We start from the raw sequence: 13,272 nt of genomic DNA, 5'->3' as shown, positions 1-13,272 counted from the left end.
AAAATTTACAAAAGTTCTCGTAAAAATTTCAATTCTCTACATAAAAAATAAAATTTTTCTTCGAAATTCAATTATTTTCAAAAATTTTAATAAAATTCTTGGCAGAATTTTAATTATTTTTAAGACAATATTTCATCAAATTTCTCGAAAAATGAAATTATTCTTAAAATTTTTATTAAAATTTGTTAAAAGAATTCAATTATTTAAAAATTTGTTGCTAAAATTCTTTATGAAAATTCAATTTTAAGAAACATTGAATTATTGAATAAAATATTTATTGAATTCTCATATCGAATTTTCTAATAAATATTGAATTAAAAATTAATTTCAGTTAAAATTTTAGATTATAATTGAATATTGAAAGCATTAAAATCTTTGTTTTGAACTTTTCATACTTTTAATTAAGAATTCTGTAGAATTATTTTTTTTTAAAGTTTAATTGAATTTTTTAAAATTATTTGAAGTTTTTAATTTCTAATAAATATTTAATTGAAAATTGTCAGAATAATCGAAATTTCGTAAAATTAAATTGTAAACAAAAGATATTTAAAAATTCTTGAAGAACTTTTTCAAAAATTATTAAAAAACAATTGACTTAAAAAAGAATTTTAATTGAAAATTCTAGAAATGAATAATCGTATATAAAATAATATTTATTTAAAAATAAAGTTCTTTAGAGTCAGTTAAATTAAAATTAAATTTAAAAAATTTATTTTATAAAGGAAAAAATTATGTTTATTTAATAAATAAATTATCAGGTATTATAAGAAATCAAAGAGCATATTTGAATATAGAAAAAACAAATTACGACAGGAAAGTAGTTTAAAGTTTCTCATACCTTCAAAAAATGTGTTTTGTACACCTTAAAATTAGTGTTAAAACGAAACATGAAAAATTTTTCTTCAATTGAGGGCACCACTGCCTTATGTAAGTTAGTATTGGTAAAAACACGAATTCGGAAGACATTTCAGTTCAAATATTATTACACTGATAAGAATTAATTTTTATAACCAGTCAAGTTTGCATAATTGATCATACATAGATCGAGTGTTTTAGCAATGTTCTACAAATTCTAATTCTCAGAAAACAAAAATGGAAACATATTTAAAATCAGGAATAACACATTAATAATATCGCAGAAAAAGTAATTTTAATTTTACATTTCAAAAACATAAAAAAATTTATGTATTAATAAATGACAATTTATTTACTATTTTATAGAAGAGAATAAATTATTTTATTCCTTAGTTAATCTAATGTTACAACATTAATTAAATAAAATTAAAAAATTAATTTTCTCAAAATAACCATTACTTATTATAGCCAATTCTTATATATTTTTTTATTGAGATATTAAACAATTGCAAGGATTTTAAATTATTTGTTTTTATCATTGAAGATTCAAGTTATAAAAATTTATTAAAAATATATTACTGTTTATTTCGTGTTATTTTAAATTCTAAAAATAATACCAGGGGAAATTTTGTCGTACGTGAATAATATAAGAGTTGAAGTTTTATATAAAAATACATGAAATATGTTAGTTATTAAACTAAAACGTTTGTAAAATTACACTTGTAATAGGATATATTGATCATACGGTAGTGAAAGTATATCTTATGGGTGAAATAAAAAATTCAAATAATGTTCTTCAATTATTTTTAAAATCGTCAACTAAAAATAATATTTTAGATTAACTGAAAATATTAGTAAGTGCCTTTCGCTTTCATTAGATTACTGAGATTTTTTCTAAATGGTATCTGAAAACCGGTTTGAGACGTTGTCGTGGTAGGTCAGTTGTAGTACGTTGATAAACGATAAATATAAGATTAGAATAGAAACTTTCAAAACTGGACCAATGACGTTTCATTAAAAAAATTTCCCTAAATATTCTTTTATCTCTAAAAGAAAGACTTCAGACTATTTTTGAATTCCACAAATGTTATGCATAATTTAGTTCTTAGGTAATCCATTCAGATAACATTAATTGCTTTTCTACAAAAATTAACATATATATATATATATACATATATTATATTTATGCATATAAGTATATTTATAGGGCGAAATTCCTGTAGTGATCGAAGTGAAAAATTAATTTTCACAGATCAGGTTGTAACTTGCACAAATTTTTGCACTATGATTAAGTATATCAACCCCTAAATATTTTTCGATTTTAGCAAAAATTTAGAAAAGGAGGGGTTTAAAATTTTGTTTTTATATAAATAGTGAATTTTATGAAAAGCTGTAATTCAAGTGGAAATTTACCATCGGCTGGGTATTGCACCAGTAGTACTAGTAATGTATACCGTCATTACGTTCCGAAAGATAACTCGGCTGCGAACAGTTCATGGCACTGGCGCTGTCCGACAATCTCAGGGTTGACACAAAAATTTAATTTTGTTTTTCCCTGACTTTTTCCTGATTTCCAGACAAAATTTTCACTTTATCCCTGACCCTGAAGAATATTCCGATTCACTCCAGAAGTTATTAGATACTTAAAAAAATGTTCGGACTACATTTATTTACGAATTTATTTAAAAAAGAAGATATTATATTGTTGTCTTTGAATAATTTTACAATTAAAGAATTGTAAAATTATTCAAAAACAACAATAACTTCTTTTTAAATAAATATTTAATCATTATTATTTTTCTATAGGAATTAAGATTTTCAAATTCAAACCTTTTGAAATTCAATAACTTATGAGAATATTATCATAAAAAATGAAGTTTAACGTGAAGAAATAAAACATGAACATATTTTATACTTTTAAGATGACAGAGCGATAATTACATGTTGGCAGCATTAAAAATTTAAAAAATTTGATTTTTCCCGAAAACCACTGGATCGATTTAAATGAAATTTATACGTGTTTTTATAAATTAATAAGAGAATTTTTTAAAAAAAGTTTCAAAAAAATTTAATTACAAAAAACCCTAAAAATTTTTTTTTGAATTTTCAAAAAATTTATTTTTGGTTTTATTTTGGAGATACTACTTTGGAATTTTTACAGAAAATTCTCCTAAATGTGTACTTTTAAGAAATATTTTTGTAAATTTTTTGTTTGGGTCCCTTTGTAACTATAAATTCAAATTTTCAAAGATATTAAGGAAGTACCCTCGGAAATGGAATTCACAGCGAGTTTTTGATAAAAGTTGGAATAATGGTAGATGTTGGTTTAAAAAATATGTAGTTAAATTTTTAAAGGTCTGCACAATGTATAAGAAAAGTTATAAACAATTTTATGTTTTCACATTTTACATTGCGTCTTATGGGAAAATGAACTTTCATGATCTTTAAAATTCAATTGTGAGAAAAATGACAGCAAGATATTGATGTAACTTTTTACAGTTAAAGCTAAAGAACTGATGTTTAAATATTGTTCAAAAAAATGATCAGACACAACCTGTGAGACTCAAAATTAATTATTTTGTATAAAAAAACACTTTTTTTTATCAATCAGAAGTTACTAAGCACCACACTTGGCAACGTTGCTTCTTAGAGGTTAGGTATACAAGTAGCGCGAAGATTTAAATTTTGAAATCGTAACTAATATAGTACATATCATAATTTCTATAGCAAATTTTTGCAAAAATAATGTATTTGACTTTCTCATATACAAGTTTAATGCAAGAATACAAGCACAACAGAATTTTTAATACTTAAGAAAAACTTTGATTCTAATAATCAAAAATATTTGAATGAAAAATTCATCATTAAAAAAATTGTTAAGGAGGTTCCCTGGGTAACAGAAATAACAGAGTTTTTGATAAAATTTGGCACACACTTCTGTCTTACTTTCTGTCGTTGTAAATGGAAATAAATCTTTTACTTTTTGTGCGCAAATGAAACATAAAATATTCAGGATATCTAGTATTTGTTCCGATTTTGCAAAAACTGTCTGCATTGGAAGAAAAATCATTTTCAATTTTCAAATCAAGATTTCTCGATAAAGTGCGACTAACAGTCATCACCTAACAAATATGGCATTGACCGGTTTAAATGACGTGAAATTGGTAAATATTCATTTTCTAACAAATTTTTCTCTGTTCACAGGCACTTTTTACAAAATCTGACAACCTACAATCGTCACAAATGTTTTTAATTATCTGAATTTAAAAGATTTTGTTAATCCATGCAGAAACACGGTTGCAGCATTGGAATTACCGTAGCAATGTAATGCGAATCATTTTGACAGCTGAGCCTTTACGCTCCCTGCATGCTTCTGCCCTCCACTGGCAAAATGGCTGTAACACACTTCTTGCCGCCTGTCATTACATTACTTTTGTATTTCCATTCCTGCAACCGCGTTTCTGCATGGATTAAAAAAATCTTTTAAATTCAGACAATTAAAAACATCTGTGTCAATTGTATGTTGTCAGATTTTGTAAAAAGTGCCTGTGTGCAGAAAAAAAACTTGTTCGAAAGCAATTGTTTACTAATTTCACGTCATTTAAACGATGCAATGCCGTTTCTCTTGGGCGATAACTGTAAGTCGCACATAACCTACAGATTGCAGAGACCATCGAACGCTCAGAATATTTGAATTAAAATTTCAAAAGTATTTTTTTAAAGACTATCAGAATTTTCTGAAATATTATCTAACATGGTTAATAACAATGACAGACGACGCGAAATGAGACCGGAGGAAGCATTACAATGTTGCCAAGCGTTGCATTAGTACTACGTGAGTAAATTGAAAACTTAAATGGTAATTGCATTGACTCACAATGCAGAGAGGGTTCTTCCTTAATTTGAACCCTTAACAAAATTCAATTATTTCTACAAATTTACGCTATAATGCTTTTAATATTGAAATATAATTTAAAACTTTAAGTGAAATTCATTTTTTAATCAATTTTTATAGAAATTGATGAATTTTTATGAAGAAATTTATCAAAATTTTTAAAAATAATTGAGTTCTTTCAGCGAATTTAAAAAAAAATTTTTTTAATGCAATTTTCTATCATTTTATTTAAAATTGTATAAAAAATTATTGAAATTCTTCGACAAACTTTTAAAAAAATTGAATTCTGTGAAGAATTTTTGTTCGTGAAAATAATTGAATTCCGGAGACAAATATTATTATTTATGAAAATAATTAATTTCTTGTGAAGAATTTTATTCAAATTTTTTTAAATAATTGAATTTCCATAAAAAAAGTATTATTTGTCAAAACAATTGAATTTTTAAGAATTGCATTGAAAATAATTAAATTGTATAGAAAAACGTTATTAAAATTGCAATTTTATTATCTAAATAATTTAAAGAATTTTATCAAAATTTTTTTAAATAATAGAATTTTTAAAAGAATTTTATTTAAATTTTTCGAAATAATTCAATTTCTTATAACTTTTTCTTTCAATTCTCTGAATTTATTTGAATTCTTTCGAGAGACTTCATTAAAAAATTAAAAATAAGTGAGTTGGTGCGATGAAATTTATGAAAAAAATTGGTAAGTAATTGAATTCCTGTAAAATTTTTATTAAAATTTTGTTAATAATTGAATGAATTAATAATTGAATTTTGTTAATAATTGAATTCTTTTGGTAAAATTTATTAAAATAGTAGATATTAAAAATAATTGAAATTTTGCCAAGAATTTTATTAAAGTTTTAAAAATAATTGAATTTCGAAGAAGAATTTTATTATTTATAATGATAATAATGCAAATGTTGACGAAAATTTTTAAAAAATTTTGAACATAATTGAATTTTTGCGAAGAATTATATTACTTTTGAAAATAACTGAATTTCTGTAATCAGTTGTTCTAAAAATTTCTATAAATTCATTAAAAACTGATATTTTCTAAAACTTTAAATTGAAACCTATGAATTTAATCTATTTATGTAGATTGTAAACGCAACTCTTGAAATCCAATTAATTAAAAAAATTTCAAGTAAAATTATTCATTTTATAAATAATAATTTTATGATAGTTCTTTAAGAAGTAAGTTATATTTAAAAAGAAATTATTGTCAGAAATAGAAAAAATTGAAGGGATTGTATTAGAATTCTTGGAAATTTCATAGTTTATGAGGCAATTAAAAAAGACACAAAAATTTATAATTTTCTTATAAATTTTAAAAATTCTTTATGAGAATTCAATTTAAAGAATGAATTTCAATTATTCAATATAAGTCATTCATTTTTGTATTTAAATAATTGAATTCTCGTTAGAGAATCAATAAAAATTGATTTAAAAATTAATTTCAGTTAAAATTTTATATATATAATCATTGAATATTAAAAGAATTATAGCATAGAATTTTTATAAATAATTGAATTATGAAAAGGTTTCAAAATTCAAATCTTCGAAAATAAAAATTTTAACTAACAATTCTGTGAAGTGATCGATATCTTCATGTTTTATAGTTATGAAAAATTTAATTTATTGTTTTAAATAAAATGTTCTCTTATTTGACTCGGACAGGTTATATTTTTGTCAGTAATAATTGGTCCGTAATTTTTTTTTGTCCGTAAAGTCTGTATTTTTAAATACTTTAACTGGTTCGAGCCTTGATATTAATAAATAAATAATAAAATCAAATTTTAATGAAATAAAATAAAAATTCAAATATTCAAATAAAAATTTTCAAATAATTTTTGATAAAAAAAATAAAATAAAAATTTTCAAATTTCCAAATACCCGACAAAAAATAAGAAGAAGTATATTTTTATTTGTCGATATTTTTTTTACACAATATATATTTTAATTAATAATGACAAAAAACTGTCAAATTTTTATTTACAAATTTTATTTAATTTTAAAATAAAATTGTCGTATCTCTAACAATTGGTAAGTAATTTAAAAAAAATTTAATATACACACACATTTCAGTCCATAAAAGGCGACAATATATCGAGAAAGTTAAAAATCATATAATTTCTTTAACATTTTTTATTATAAATAGCGACTTGTAAGTTCTTCCAGTAAGTTTATTGATATGCAAAGAAGTTTTATGTAATTTAATTAACATAATTTACATGAATCAATACCATATTTATTTAAAGGAAGAAATTTATTTTCTTATGCCAAGTACTTATTAGCATTGAACATAGAGTTCTTGAAGTAACAATTCAGAAGTTGACGAAAGTAAATATGTTATTATTTCAACCAAATAATTTACTTACGCAAAGTATCAAAAAGTATTGAATCATGAATATTATTGCCTTTAAGCGGAGGGACCAGTAAAATTTTAATATATCGAAGTTTACGTTGCTGACACGTGCCAATTTTTTTGTCGCATAATTTGGTACCCAAAATTATATGCTATAGTGTCAAAATACAAAAAAAATTGTTTCGTCCATTTTAAAATTTTTATTTTTTACAAAAATATTAAAAATTGTAGAAATAGTTCAAATTATTAATATTCACTTTTAATATTATATTATTTATTTATTATTTATTATATATATTATATATAGATTGAAAACTCTTCTTCCATTTCTAAAATTTTTCAATCTCAAAACTCACTAATAGAAACTTCAAATCATGAAATAAAAAACAAAAAGTTGAAAACTCAATCATTTCTTAGCAACTTCAACTAGTTTCCTTTAAAAAAATTGAAAGAAGAGTGTTTTAATAAAAAATATTCAAAGTTAATATTAAAAATTGGACTGCTTTAATTTTTAAAATCAGCAAAAAAATATGATTTGAAATTAAACAAAGGTTGCCTTAAAAATGTTGCATCTTAAATTAAGGTTTGTTCCGTGGTTGAAAATAAAACTTTCTTTTTACTGTGTTGGATAAATATTGTTTTTATTAACCCTTTAAAACCGGAATTATTTAAACCGATTCTATTACTACCAAACTTGGTACGGTATAAGTATAAGGGTTTTCTGGGTCGCTGATTACGAATCTGAAGTCAAAATTCAAAATGGCGAATTCAATATGGCGGACGAAAAAACTAAAATTCAATAGGATTGACTTGCAACTTGTTATTTGGGGCGGTTTTTGGGGTCGATGATTACGAATCTGAAGTCAAAATCTCAAAATTCAAAATGTCGAATTTTTATTTTAAAACATAAAATTTATTGAAACTAAAATTTTTTTCTGTTTATTTTTTGAAAGATGATAAAATTTTGAAAAGAACAAGATATTTCAGAAGTCGTTTGGCCAATAATTCATTTAGATATTTTTAAAAAATCGTCATTTTTAATGTTTTACAAAAATTTGAATAACTTTTTAAATAATGAACGCTTTTTAATCATCTTATGCTTATTTTAAAGGTCATTTGCTACACTATAAGAATTACTTATAGGCATTCACGTGTAATTTTTTTCTTAGAAAATGCAGGCCGTCAAACTTGGACCAAAAAAATTCAAAAAATTTGGAACAATTTTTCTGTACTAAAAACTATTTTAGAAAATATATAAAACATTATATGGTGCAGATTTTTTAAGAAAATTTAATAAAAAAATACGTTTGAATTTTAAAAATTATTTTTCTGTTAATAAGAATGTTTCAAATTTAAAAAATTTTTTTGGTACAAGTTTGACGGCCTGCATTTTCTAAGAAAAAAAATTACACGTTAATCCTTATAAGTAATTTTTATTCTGTTGGAAATGACCTTTAAAATAATCCTAAGATCATTAAATAGCGTTTATTATTTTAGAAGTTATTCAAATTTTTGTAAAACATTGAAAATGACGATTGTTTAAAAATATCTAAATAAAATATTGTCCAAATGACTTCTAAAAGATCTTGTTCTTTTCAAAATTTTATCATCTTTCAAAAAATAAAAATCCCAAGTAGCACGTAATATTGGGAACATTCCAGCAATATGCCACAACATTGAGGCAATATTGGTAATGTTAAGGCAATGTTCCCAATATCGCTGTAATATTACGTGCTACTGGGGATATTTTAATTTCTATACATTTTATGTTTTAAAATGTTTTTCAATCACTTGAAAATGGGTGGTGTCTCAATTTTGACCTATAGTGTAAAAAGCTAATAGAATTGACTTTAAACTTGATACTTGGGGTCTTTGCTAGCATCCGACATTTAAAATTTTTAAATTTTGACTTCAGGTTCGAATTCAGCGATACTAAAAATCCCCCAGTAACAAGTGTTAAGGCTCTAGCACAGCTCCTACTGGCTGCCTGCCTGCCTGCAGGTTGACATGGTAACACATAAGAGTAAGAGAGTCAGAAAATTCAAATTAAATGTTTTTTCTCTCTCACTTTTATGGCGCCTGCCTGCGCAGGCAGGCAGGCAGGCAGTAGAGGTGAGAGTGTACCTTTAAGCAATTCTTATTAATTTTTTTTGTCCGCTATATTGGAACTGCCATCTTGTATTTTGAAATTTTTACTTCAGATTAAAAAAAAATTCTAAAAAATTATTTTACTACCAATTTCTTTAATTTTAATATTTTCAACAAAATGCTTGACAAAAATTTAATGATTCTTTCAAATAATCAAAATTTTTTTTATTTTTATATTTTTGTTAAATTATCAAAATTTGATAAATTTTTAAAACATTTTAATAAAAAAATTTCTCATGATAAGATAGTAAAAAAAAATATATCAGCAAAAATAGTAAATGTAATATTTTTTTTATTTATACCTTATAATAACAAAAATTTAAAAGATTTTTAAAAATATCAATTTCGATAAATTGAAAAAAATCCTTTAACTTTATATTAGAAGTAAGTTCTTAGATTTATGTTGCTTCCTGATTTTAAAATATGTTATTCCTTACATGTATAAATATTACATTTCCATAAATATCTCGGGATCGCTGATGACAAATCTGATGTTAGTTTTTAAAAATTCGAAATAGCGGATTTAATATGTCAGGTGACAAATGTAAAAGTTTATTAGATTGTTACGAAACTTGTTACTCGAAGCGGTGTGCCCGAATTGCGTGCGGAAATCCAGGTATGATCCATTTTTGATCGAATTGCGTCCCAGTGGCTACGGGGGGTGCCGGTCGATATTTGCCTATGAGTTGAGAACCACTGGCAAACTGATTCCCCCATATTTTCCTCTTTCCGAAATGTAAGCAATTAAAGAAATTATTCGTTTCAAAATCAGTTGGAAATTAACGTGCGTGTGTTTATAATGTGCTGTTTATCCTGTTCAATTCATTTGTGTGTCATTTTCATTCACTACTATGGATACATTTAATGTGATAATTGGAGAGAAAGGTAAGCCTTTAATAGTATTTGAAGGTTTTAAGTTTTCTTTCCAAAAAGCCTTAAAAAATGATATAAAAAGATGGGCTTGTTAAAAAAACTGTAAAGCTTTTTTAAAAATTACTTCTCAAAATCAAATCATTGTTGCTTCTATTCATTTCTCATATAAAAGTTAATGCCAACTCACATTTTTTGGTTTTGTCTGGGACGCAATTCCACATATACCTGAAATCATTGGGACGCAATTCAACTTGTACCTACACGGAAAAAAAAAGTTCACGAATCTCTCGTGAACTAGTATATCACTTTTGGATGGGACACAAAATTTCAAAATTTTCATTCACTTTTGATTAGAAATGGCGAACGTCAACGAAAAACTGAAACAAAGTTAATGAATTTTTGATGAACTGTTAATGAAGAGTAGTTCGTCAAAAGTAGAGGTACAAGTTGACGAAAAAATCGTGAACTCGCGAGTGTCAGTAGTATGCGCAGTTCGTAATCCCTGCTGGAAGTAAATAGATAGAAACCTTTTCTCTTTTAATCCCTTTCTATTGCTAATATAGAAAGAGATATGAATAATGTATAACTTTTAATCTCTTACCTATACTTCTTTATGCCTTTCTATTCCTACCTTTATCAACTTGTTTGCTATTTCTTTTAATCACCTTTTTTGAATAACTTTTAATAGCCATTTTAAACCCTTCTATCTCTTTTTATATACAATCTTATTACAACTTTTTGTTATTTCTTTCAATCACCTTTTCTCTATTACTTTTAAAATCCTGTCTATTTCCTTGTATCTCTTTCAATGTTAGACCTTATAGACACTATTCTTTATACCTATTAATAACCTATTCTCAATACCTTTTAATAACCTGTCTATAAACTTCTATCTCTTTTTATGACAGAAGTTCTCGATACTCTTCTTTCTCCACATTTATAACCTTTTCTTAATAACTATTGATATCCTATTTATACCCTTCCATCGCTTTTTATGTAGGATCTTATTAACACTTATTTATTACCATTATTCCCATTATTGAGATAGAAAAAGATAGAAATGCGAGACTGCAAAACTATAAACCTTTTTTATTCCTTTTTATCATTCTTCTTTTCCGAATGTTATTCTTTTAATCTTCTTTCAATCCCATATTCTATCTCCTATTACTTTATTTAGAAGAGATAGGGATAGTTAAGAATATGGGGATTTGAGGAGATATAATAAGATTATCTCTTCTAATCTACTGTAGTATTTCCCTTTCTATATACATACTCATAAACTTATACGCGCATGCGTCGATCTTCCCAGCTGTTATGTGTCATGGCGTCGGGTCAGTAGATCCGTAGATCAGAAAGCGTGTGTTATGCACTGTGCGATTGTACGTTTTTGTTTGAGTTTATAACTTCCATATTTTTATAGTTTATTGTAAATATATTTAACCAATAAATGTTTATCAGTAATAGACAACCAAAATTAGTTTTAAACTCACAAAGCATCGAAACTTTTCTAAAAATGTATTAAAGATTTACTTGCAAATTTTTTATAGTTAATCGTAATGAATTAAAACAACACGATTAAGAAACTCAATTAACAACAATAGAGAAAGTTTTTAATTGAAATTAATCGATTTCTTCTATAAGGGGTATCTCCTTTTTTACTTTCCTTTGGATTAGAAAGGATGTGAAAATGGATAGAGGAAGACAGAAATGTATGAATAGAAAGAGATTAAAAAGTTCTATCTTCTTTAATTCACCACTTTGCATCCCCAATTTTTTATCTCTTTCTATATATTTTTTTCTATATATTTCTATATCTAAAACTGTATATAAAGAGATTAGAAGGGATAAAAAGATATATAAATATAAAGTTATAGAAAGAGATAAAAAAATTGTATCTCTTTTAAGTATCCATTTTGCATCTCCAAACTATTATATTTTCTAATCTTTTTTTATCCCCTTTTTTTAATCTCTTTGTATCTCTTTACTTCCAGCAGGGATGCGCATCAAATATGGCTGATCAAGCATTCATCATTCAGTCGGTGTCATCGGTGTTTACATTCGGGAAAATTCTTTGATGAAAGTTATTATTTAGAATCAGTGTTTTTTATTACTTAGTGAATATTTTTGTTTGCTAATTTCCTTTGTGAAACAAATAATTCATAAAATGAATTAAAAGTTACGATAAGGGACTTTTTCTACTTTGCACGGTCCTGAGTTTTACAGCAGACAAAGCTAATCGTTTCGTTTGTCGAAGGACAGTGTATCTAGATTTAGCCGTGGCGGTTAGTTGTCAGAAATATTATGTTATAGGGTATAGGTACTAGGTTCGAATCCCGTGAAGCGAATTTTCAAGAATTTTAATGGCGATAAAAATGTGTATTCTGTGTAGTTGGGTGCGTAATAGGCGTCAAGTTATCAAATAAAGTGAAATACTATAAAAAAGTAGTGCCTGGAAATCATTTTTTCTTGTTTTTAGCATTTTTTAAAAGTTCACGAATTTTTCGTTAACTTTGACGAAAAGTTCGGTAACCGTACTATGTTTCTAGTGAAGGAGTTGATGAAATTTTGACGAACTGTGTTTGTTGATTTTCAAGAATTTTTTGTCCCATCCAAAAGTGATATACTAGTTCACGAAAGATTCGTGAACTTTTTTTTCCGTATACTAGCCCTTGGGACGCAATTCGACCGTCCGCACGCAATTCGGGTTCAGCCACTCAGAGGTTTATTAATAAACTGGAATACGTTTATTATATAACACCTGATAATTTTACAACAACAAAAATTTCTAATCAGTTAGCAACTCAGTTTTTAGATTTCTAAAAAGCATTAACTCTTGAAAAATAAGTATCAAGCAAATCTGAAAAAAAAATTTTAAATCGACCAACCATATTGCAAACGCCATTTTAAATTTTTTAAAAACTATCACCGAATTTGTAATCAGCGACCGGGGTTCACCCGGGAAACAACTTTTAGGTCAATTGGGTCAATTTTGTAAAAAGTCATCCGCCATATTGGATCCGCCATTTTGAATTTTTAAAAACTAATGTCATTCGTAATCAGCGTCCCCGAAAACCCCTGAGTAACAATTTTCATGTTAATCCTATCATTTTTTACATTTGTCTTCAGCC

This window comes from Leptopilina heterotoma, unplaced genomic scaffold (assembly GCF_015476425.1).
Source record: "Leptopilina heterotoma isolate Lh14 unplaced genomic scaffold, ASM1547642v1 Lhet_92, whole genome shotgun sequence".
In the NCBI taxonomy this organism is placed as follows: domain Eukaryota; kingdom Metazoa; phylum Arthropoda; class Insecta; order Hymenoptera; family Figitidae; genus Leptopilina; species Leptopilina heterotoma.
Note: the sequence above shows the minus strand (reverse complement) of the source record.